At 27.9% G+C, this 9327-nt stretch overlaps 1 long non-coding RNA gene across 2 annotated transcripts in view; it reads right to left on the bottom strand.

The window, feature by feature from the left end:
* Nucleotides 1-5092, bottom strand: part of LOC107456740 (uncharacterized) — a 13282-nt gene extending 8190 nt beyond the window's left edge. Inside the window, exons 1-4 of one of the 2 annotated variants that reach the window (XR_001585743.3) lie at nucleotides 4799-5092; nucleotides 3360-3377; nucleotides 1390-1404; nucleotides 480-494 (exon numbers count right to left, since the gene is read on the bottom strand). This is a non-coding gene — a long non-coding RNA (uncharacterized lncRNA). The remainder of the gene's footprint in view (nucleotides 1-479; nucleotides 495-1389; nucleotides 1405-3359; nucleotides 3378-4798) is intronic. The other variant, XR_011637316.1, reaches the window with a different exon arrangement.
* Between the last annotated feature and the right edge of the window lie 4235 nt (nucleotides 5093-9327).

Raw genomic sequence — 9327 nt, 5'->3', positions numbered from 1 at the left:
CCTCCCTCGTTCAAACTCCGTAAGTTGCTTGAATTTCTTATTCTTCCGTCGTGGAGGCATACTCAGGTCTCACTAAACGTTTGCCACTAACAAATAATCATAGACTATTTTCAACGTCCCGCTACAGCACTTTATTTATACGCTTTCAGCATCAATTCAGAGGGCGCTGCGCGCGCCACGCACGCGCGATGGCTCTGAAACTTTATTAATTTGCATAATATCCTATAATTGACATTTGCTGCGAATTTCATTTGATTCTGATGATTCCTTCATGGTGTTGCATTTTCTACAAACAGCAGTTTATATATATATATATATATATATATGAAAAATGCGCATTATCTTTTATGTGCCTTAATTTGTTCATTCTTCTTACTCAGTTACGTATTAAACTATTATTTATCAAAAATAAAACTACACCAAAACCTCATTCAGGATTAAAAATGGAGAGAAGAAATGAAGAAAAAAATTCTATTTACCTTGAGGAGCTACATCTAATTATGAAAAATAAAGACATATACATGGTGACTAAATATTTGTAATGAGTCTCCCAATTGTAAAACGTACTAAATGTAATTTAGGAAAACTATGTTAAATAAATATATTATATCTAGATATCTCCCTCAAATTTAAGAACTTGAATTGTAGTTTTCCACAGCAATCTTTATCAAATTAAAAATTTGAATTTAAGGTGTCTGCTCAACATTATTTCACATGTTTCATCAAGTTTATAGTTGCGTCAAGGCCGGAGAAATAAAATTAATTAACATGGTTAACAATAATAATAATACATCAGGATGTTAATGCATTGACATATTAAAGTATAATCATAATTATGAAAAATGAATTGGAATCCCTCACAATTGGAATAATTCGGAATTTAATTTCAAGAATTAAGATTATTCAGAAATGATTTTTTTTTCTCTTAAATATTTTTCTTTTCTTTACGTGTAATAGTATTTTTTTAATGTTAAGGAAAAAGTAACTTTCTAAATACAAATTCAACACTATTACGAGTTCATTATGCATGAGTTGTCTTTAAAATATGAATTGTTATGTGCATGTTTAATTCGATTATTATCTAGAAATTAAATTCAAAACTATTTCAAACAGTCAAGAAAATTATTATAAATTAATTATATTCCGCCTTTGATATTTAATAATTGAATTCTTTTATAAAACTCTTCCATGCAATTAATTTTTGTCACTGTTTAAAAAAATTCTCTATTTTCTGAATTTTGTTTAATCAAATTTTAATATAAGGGAATATTATACGAACTATATTTCGTGAAATATCTTAATTATTAAGGTAATAAGTTCATTAGAAAAATATTAAGGAAACACGTATAAGCGAAAATAAACGACAAATATCTTATATGCTTTACTTACTTCCTATTTCATCCCCTATGAAATATTAAAAAAGTAATTATCTTCTTATCCTTCAGATAAATTAGTTCATATTAAATTATACAACGATGTATTACTTTTGGGGGGAATTTTTGTGTAAAATACGAAACTGAGCAACAAAAGAAATAATACTTTTAAGATAAAAAAATATTCAGATGTATGATAAATATTGGCAGGGCATCATTTCGATAAATAATATCTCAAAATTTAAGAATTAAATATTTTTAGATGAGCAAAATGGTCTTTTGGTAACGGTCTGGAAAACATCCCTCAGTCTGCGAGAAAAACATGCAATCATAATTTTAATCCTTTGAGAGTGGATGACTTCTCCGCTTTGGTAGTCCGATGACCTCAGCGAAGTCGAGTGTTTTACGGTAAAACAGCTTAATGACCACCGATACCGTAAATCCTCAGTCCCTACGCAGGCTGATCAAAGTTGTCGGTCACCCGCTTACTGATCACAGATAATGATATTTGACTACGGTGTTCTACTGGGAACCGTGTTGTTATGGTCAGTTTACTGCAGGATTTTTTTCATAAAGAAACGGAGAAAATATCTACATTATAATTGACACCAATGATGCGTAATTAATTTTGATAATTGGTACTTATTTAAGGAAAAATAATAAATTATGTATTATTGGTTGCATCAATACTGAGCAGTTTTATAATAGATAGTCTAGAAAGAAATTTTTATGGCAGCTCGAAATTGATAGTTACTTGAGAAAGTTGCCGAAATTTCGTTTATCATAAGTTGGGCTCGAGAAAAATTGTACTGAAAATATTAATTCCTTATTTTGATGGAATGAACTACTAAAGGCGAGTTTTACGCAATTTGATAGTGTAAAGTCACCGAGAAGAACATTGAATGAAAATAAATGAAAAAATGAGATTATTTAAGCTTTAATACTTGAATTGATCTTTAAGTTTCGAAATATTATAATGACATTTAGCGCTGATTTATTGATTATTTAGTTTTTTTAACATCTTAAGAAAAGCTAGAAATTCAGCTGGTACTGTTGCGGCATACTGATACACCATTGGAACACGGCAAAATAACTGGAAGCATCCAATTAACAGTAACATTTGTGGTAAAGGACATTTTTTACCTTCGTAGTTTTGAAACCGTTTGCAACCAATACGGTTAAAAAATCAGGAATATAAAACTATACGGTTTTTTAACCATTTAAAACAAGCTGGTTTTCAAAACCTCAAAAAGGAATTCAACTGAACATTGGAACTAGGTTTTTCATTTGATAACGGGCATTGAAGTTCGGTTGTGGGTGAGGTCTGTTTCACCAAATAAACAGTGGAATGTGATGTAATTAGTTTATCTGTTTGTTTCACCTAGCAGGAGATGTTAAATAATTTCTGTCTTAAGAAGCTTTATGTTGGTGCCATCTATACTTAAATGGGAGTATTATATCTTAATAGTCCAGGGTCACGAATTGGAGAGTGCAAGACACTGGAAACTCCTTATGTTTAGAAAAGAATGAAGAAAATGTTGTGCTGAGAGTCGAATCCCCGTTCTGTGAGTCATGACATTGACAGAATAGCCCTCTTGACTATAATATGTACCAGCAGCAAGGAACTAAGTGGCTTCATTAGGGGGGGGGGAGCTAGTTCTTTAAAATCTTGGTTGTTTAGCACTATTTCTGGAAAATTAATAAACGGGTTTTCTAGCAGTTAAGAATTTGAACATCATCTTACCTATGGTTATTTGCATGTTAAGATTTTATATGTTAAAAACAATTAAATAAATAATTATTTCATTCTTCCGAAAATTTTCTAACAGTGTATTTATATTTGTTGCATGGTGCATAGAAATCTTAGCGTATTGTATTTTCCCAACTATAACACTACCTGCTTTAACAAATTATAGCAGTCAACAGTCATATTTTATTTATTAAATCACGACTATGAAAATCTTTAAATAAATGCAAATGACCTACCTTGTACTAGTAAATGGCCTGAAAAGTAGCGCATAGATATTTTAAATAAAAGACAGATACTATTATCAGTATTTGTGAAATATATAAACTAATCATTCTTATTTAAATTAGTACCGTTTTGAAATTTAAGCGAGTTGCAAACAGTTCAATCTCGTGACAGGATATTTTAAACTTTTTACTTTTAATTATACTTAATTAATTTTATTATTTACTTTTAACTAATTTTATATACATGTAAAATTAATTAAAAGTAAATAATAAAAATAATTTAGTATTATTAAAAGAAAATTTAAAATATCCTGTCACGAGATTGAATTGTTATACCAAAGATTCAGCAATAGTAAATAGTAAATTTATTCTCTATTTTTCATTTCGATCACATGACTAATTAAATTTGCATTTTAATTTACATCCATAATTCTGAATTGTTTTAATGATTCTTCTAAAATTTATAAGCTAATCATTCTTATTTTAATTGACACCGTTTTAAAATTTAAACCGATTTAAAACAATTTAATCTCATGACTGGATATATTACGTAATTTTTTACTTTCAATTTCAAAAGGTTTTACTAAAATAATTTTTTCTAAAACCTTATTCGTTATGCATTTTTAATTTTTTTTCTCTAACTGAGTCTGTTTTTAAAAGTCCACTTAACACTTGGTGATGTGTTTAAAGGCAGTTTAGTTTTAATTTTAAATGTATGGTTTCAGAAAAATCATACTTTTATTTACTGAACTAAAATATTTTAAAAAGCAGCTGCTTAAATTTACACTTTATACTTTCTTGCAATATTTTCCAGTTAAGTAATTACTTAAGTAATTACTCCAGTTAAAGTAGTAAATAAATTAAAATTGGTATGAATCAAAACTGTGAATATGCGCTTTGCTGAAATAGCTAATCAGAAAATGAATGTAATTAGTAATGGGGAAAATGAGTGAACGAGAAAATGAGCAAATCAGATAATTACTGAAATAATAGCAAAGTAAATTTTTGTCTTTACAAACCTATAGCTTTTTAATTTCCTGTTTTTATTTCTTTTATTTACTCATTTTCTGCTGCCAACAGTTGCTTTACCTACATTTATATAAGGTCATACATTCGGTGTAACAAATTTTATAAGAAAATTATTAAAAAGTCATTAAAATTTAATATGTATCCCATATTTTTATTATTTTTTCAAGCGAAACTATATTTTTATTTAAGATCTTAATAATTAAAATTCATTTCTTATGCATTTTATTTTTTTCTAATATTTATGCTGAAATTCTTTGCATTAAAAGTGAAAATTATAAAATGAATTAGAACTAAGTGATATATGTTCACAAAAATGTTTACAAACACACACGAAGCTTTTTATTTATAAACATCTATCAAGAATTTTCTCAAAGGCCAATTATTGAAAGTTACAAATAAAAGTAAATAATATATTTACTTACTAGCAAATGCAGAAAAAACTGCAATTTTTAAGATCCACATTGCAACCTTTTTAAATAACGCCATTTCTAGTATCAATTCTTGCTAAGATGTGCAAAACACTTCAAACTAAAAACGCAGTATTTACAGATAGAAGTAATAACTGACAGCTGTTGGGATATTTTTGTTACAACTAAATAATTGTAAAAATAATAAATAAAACGAATATACGTCAGTTAAAATAATTGCATTTTGTCTCTATATCCCACAATGTTATTAAAAGAAACACTAGAAAGCTAGAAGGTGTAATTCCGACAACAGTCAATTTAAATTCATCTACCGACTTCCAATTTTATTTTAGGATTATTTTTGTTTATTTAATTTATTTTTTAGTTTGATTTCACATACTTAATTTTAAGTCAATATATAATCTTATAATTTATATTTAGCAGTTCTGTCACATTAAAAAAGAGCATTAAACAGGGAAACAAAAAAAATATGGAAAAACTTCTTCAGTGACTCGGTTTTTGTCATATTAAGAACTTATTATTCTTATTAATACTTATTAAGTATTATAAATTAATATAATTGTAGTATGGTATACTACATATTAATTAAAATCATTTGTTAATTCTAATTTCTTTATCTAATCATTCATCTAATTTAATAATCATTGGTTAATTGTTAATAATGTAATTATGTGACGGCTTAATGGCAATATTCAAATTTTATTTAATTGTATGGTTTTTAATTTCTTCTTTTTACACTTGTAATTAATGTTAATTATTTGTCAGTATTCAATAATTTCGTGCAATAATTTCATGTAATATTTAAGTTTTAAGCCTCAATTTATTTTGTAACATTGGGAAAGTAATCTTTCTCTGCATTTATGTTCTTCCTTTAAAAGAAGATTCCTCCATTTGTTACTTCGCTGACAGCAAGATGTATGTCCAGTCAGCAAACCCCTTTGTTGGATTGAGAAGGAGTGACCCCAAAGTCCGTTTTCCCACGTTTCGGCTTGCATCAAATGCAAAGCGCCCCTTTTGATCTTACGATGGCGCCAAGAATGTTCCAGAACATTCCACAAAATTCTTTTCCAGGTGTGTCACCACTTTTGACAACCCTGCTTCATGTTTGGCATGGAGCATAACAATTAATTTCGTCAGTTTTCCAATAATTGCAGCTCTGTGATTTGTCCCTCTGATCCTTCTCCGTCCAACCAATGCGATATTCGTAAAATTTTAATTTTTTTGGCGAGTTTTTTTCTTGCCTATCTTCATAACGAAGAAACAGTCAGTTGTTGTTTTTTCTCATATAGTGCTTGTTTGTTTTTTTTTGGCTTAGGCCGATTTTTTTCTGTGTTGGCATGTTTGCCAAGCATTTTTGTTTTTTTACAATGTTAAGTAATCAATAAACATGTTTCTCCGCATCCCTAACTATGAGTCTGGTGAGTAATTTTACTGTATAAGTTGTTTTCTCTTCCTTCCTTTTTTTCAGCATGTTCCTCAGTTGCACTGACCTGAAATTTTGAACCCACTTCCAATGTACCCCACTATCATCTTTTTCGGCCTTTACATAATTACTTTCTAAATTGCATTTAATCTTTATTTGACTTAATGTTAGTCACCCCCCTTTTTACCCATTTTTATATAGCCACACCACAATAATACTTAATTATTATTGTATTTTCATATTAAGAAATAGTTAATTATTTTAAAAATTTAGAACTAATTAGGTTTTGCGGTTTCTTATGCTTATCAATAAATCTCAAAACTTTTAGAGGTTTGAGGGACCATCAATAAAATACGAACGAAAAAATAATGTTTTTGAATGCACTTTAACTACAGAAATAAAACAAACCACGAGCTTGTAACTTATATAAATTAATTTGGTTATCATATGCAATAATTGCACACATTTTTTAAATATATATTATTCGTAGAGGTATGGGCATTTTTATGAAAACCAGCCTTTTTTCCTCTTTGATTTCTTACTATAACAGCAGAAATATTTGATACAAATAAATGAATTTTGAATTCTGCTCATGCGCGAAAAACATTTGAAGAAAATTTTTAAATTCTTCTTTTGTATTTGATAACCTATAAGAAAGTCTAATTTGAATATCTTGAAAATGTAAAAAGTTTCCATCCATTTTATAAGTAGCTTTTATACTGTAGCTCTTGATTTTCCACAAATTCTATTATGTATCATATTACGAAATTCAATAAAAAATAATACCCAAAAATTATTGTACGGACTACAAAATGTGATGGTATTAGGAAAAATTACTTGAAACAAACCATAATAATAGGGGGTGGTCCTATATAATGCCGATATCAATTTTAATAAATCTTGTTTAATAGTACAAAATAAAATTAGCGTAAAATCGCTTTGCATTCAATACTTTCTTCCCTAATTTACAATAATACATAGAAAATTACTATTATTACTATATTACTATTATTACTATTATAAACAGTTTCATAAATTACGAAATTCATAAGTTATAAACTTTTTTTTTCTTTCAAAAGTTACCAAATACGAGTCAAAACAAAATTATGGAAAAAAATTAATATTCATGTGCAATTGCAATTTGAAAGCATTAAATTAAATACTCATATTTTAAGCAATATGAAACTATTTTTTTTTTTCAAATTTTAAAATGATATTTTTTGTTATTAATTTAAATTACTTTAATAATTTGTTTAATTGTATTGAATATTTCTACAATTATATAGTAAGAAAACGTAAAACAAAAAAAGTGCGTTTTTTTATAAAACTGCCCATATCTCTACTAATATTTAAGCTAAATTTGCGAAATTTTGTGTAGTTATTGCATATGATAACCAAGGTAATTTATACAAGTTACAAGCTTATTGCTGTATTGTGTGACATAAGATGCTCAAAAACACAATCGTTCTCCCATTATTTATTGCCGGCCTCTCACACCTTTGTTACGAATTTCTGCCTGACCAAAAGAGGGCGCTATAATCATTCACAATAATTCCGTAATCACTTGTGTGGCAGGCAATGGATTTAACTGGATTGCTTATTGGAAAGCCTTATTTCGTATATTCTTGTTTTATTGTTTATTAAATTTGCTTGTTATTAAATATTGTCTCTTTATTCAATGCACCCATTCGCCACTGAATCATCCTGCAAAAACCGTTTTGGTATCAGACTTGTGTCTATAACTTTAATATTAATAATTAAAGTTTAATATAAATATTAATATAAAATTTTAATTTTTCTATCTATATTATTATGTATAAAAACAAAGAAGACTAGCCAAAAAATTATCTTTATTTTTAATTTTTATATGACTATTTTTATGTTAAAATAAGGCATTTTTTTGCATGTACGCTAAACACGAATTTCAGATTTGTTAATCAGATGCTGTCGCATAATCAAGCATTTCATTACGTTTTAGATATTTATCAATTTATTATAGAGTTATCTTTAAATGGGAAACTCGATAGAAATGTAAATATTTTATTCATTCAAAAGTCGTGATGGCTCAGAGGCTAAAGGAACTGAGATGTCGTTTTGAAAAACTTACGTTTGATATTCAGTGGTACTGGCCAAATTGCAACAATTGAGCTATTGATCACAAGACTGTGGAGCTCCAAACCCCAGGATACTCTTGGCTTAAAGTGAGGTGGGGTGAGAATGTTTTATTAATATATTTTATTTATTTATTTTACATTAATTCAAAGTTATCAGAGCAATACAAAAAGAAAAGATGTTTCTTAAAGTTGAGAAAAAAATGCGCCAAAATAACTCTAAACAAATTTCGTCAATTTTGAAAATCCCATTTATTTAAGATTGAGACAACATTTGCACATTTTTCAGAAAAATGTAGTCTTATAAATCATGTAGAGGGAGAAATGTGTGTGAAATTTTTTTGGTTGCAATTCTTCTATTTCAATATGCATATATTATCTTAATTAATTAATCATCATTGGCGTAATTAAGACTCACTGGCGTCGATTTGCTACGTTTGTCCTAAACAAATTTATACCACTTTCACACTAAATTTTGTTTTTGAATACATGATTTTTTTTCAGTTCCATGAACCGTTGGTTTTAAGTAAGTAATTTTTAGAAGCACGTTTAAAAGAACTAATATAAATAAAATAAAAGCATGTGGTATCAGAAAGTGTATAAATTTGGTGACATAGACCACGCGTGCTACCATGTTATGTTAATTGAATTTATCTGACATAACGAATATATATACTTAAATATATAAATGGGTGCAATAAACCATTTTTTTATAGAATAGAGCCGTAAGATACCAATTATAACTAATGTTATCTGTGAAATATGTGAAAAACTGAATCGTTAAATATAAAACAATGGCTAACGCTTAACCAGTCAAAAATTCAATTTTGTTTTTTGCTCATCCCGCTCGAACGGTTTGCCGTAGAATGTTCTATTAATTGTCAACAGTTGTGCTTTGAACTATCTTTATACAAAATTTCATAGCTTTCGGTCTGATGGTTCAGGAGTTTATATATATATATATATATATATATATTATTAAAAGCTGG

This window comes from Parasteatoda tepidariorum, chromosome 7 (assembly GCF_043381705.1).
Source record: "Parasteatoda tepidariorum isolate YZ-2023 chromosome 7, CAS_Ptep_4.0, whole genome shotgun sequence".
Taxonomy (NCBI): domain Eukaryota; kingdom Metazoa; phylum Arthropoda; class Arachnida; order Araneae; family Theridiidae; genus Parasteatoda; species Parasteatoda tepidariorum.
Note: the sequence above shows the minus strand (reverse complement) of the source record. Positions and strands in the feature narration are given on the sequence as shown.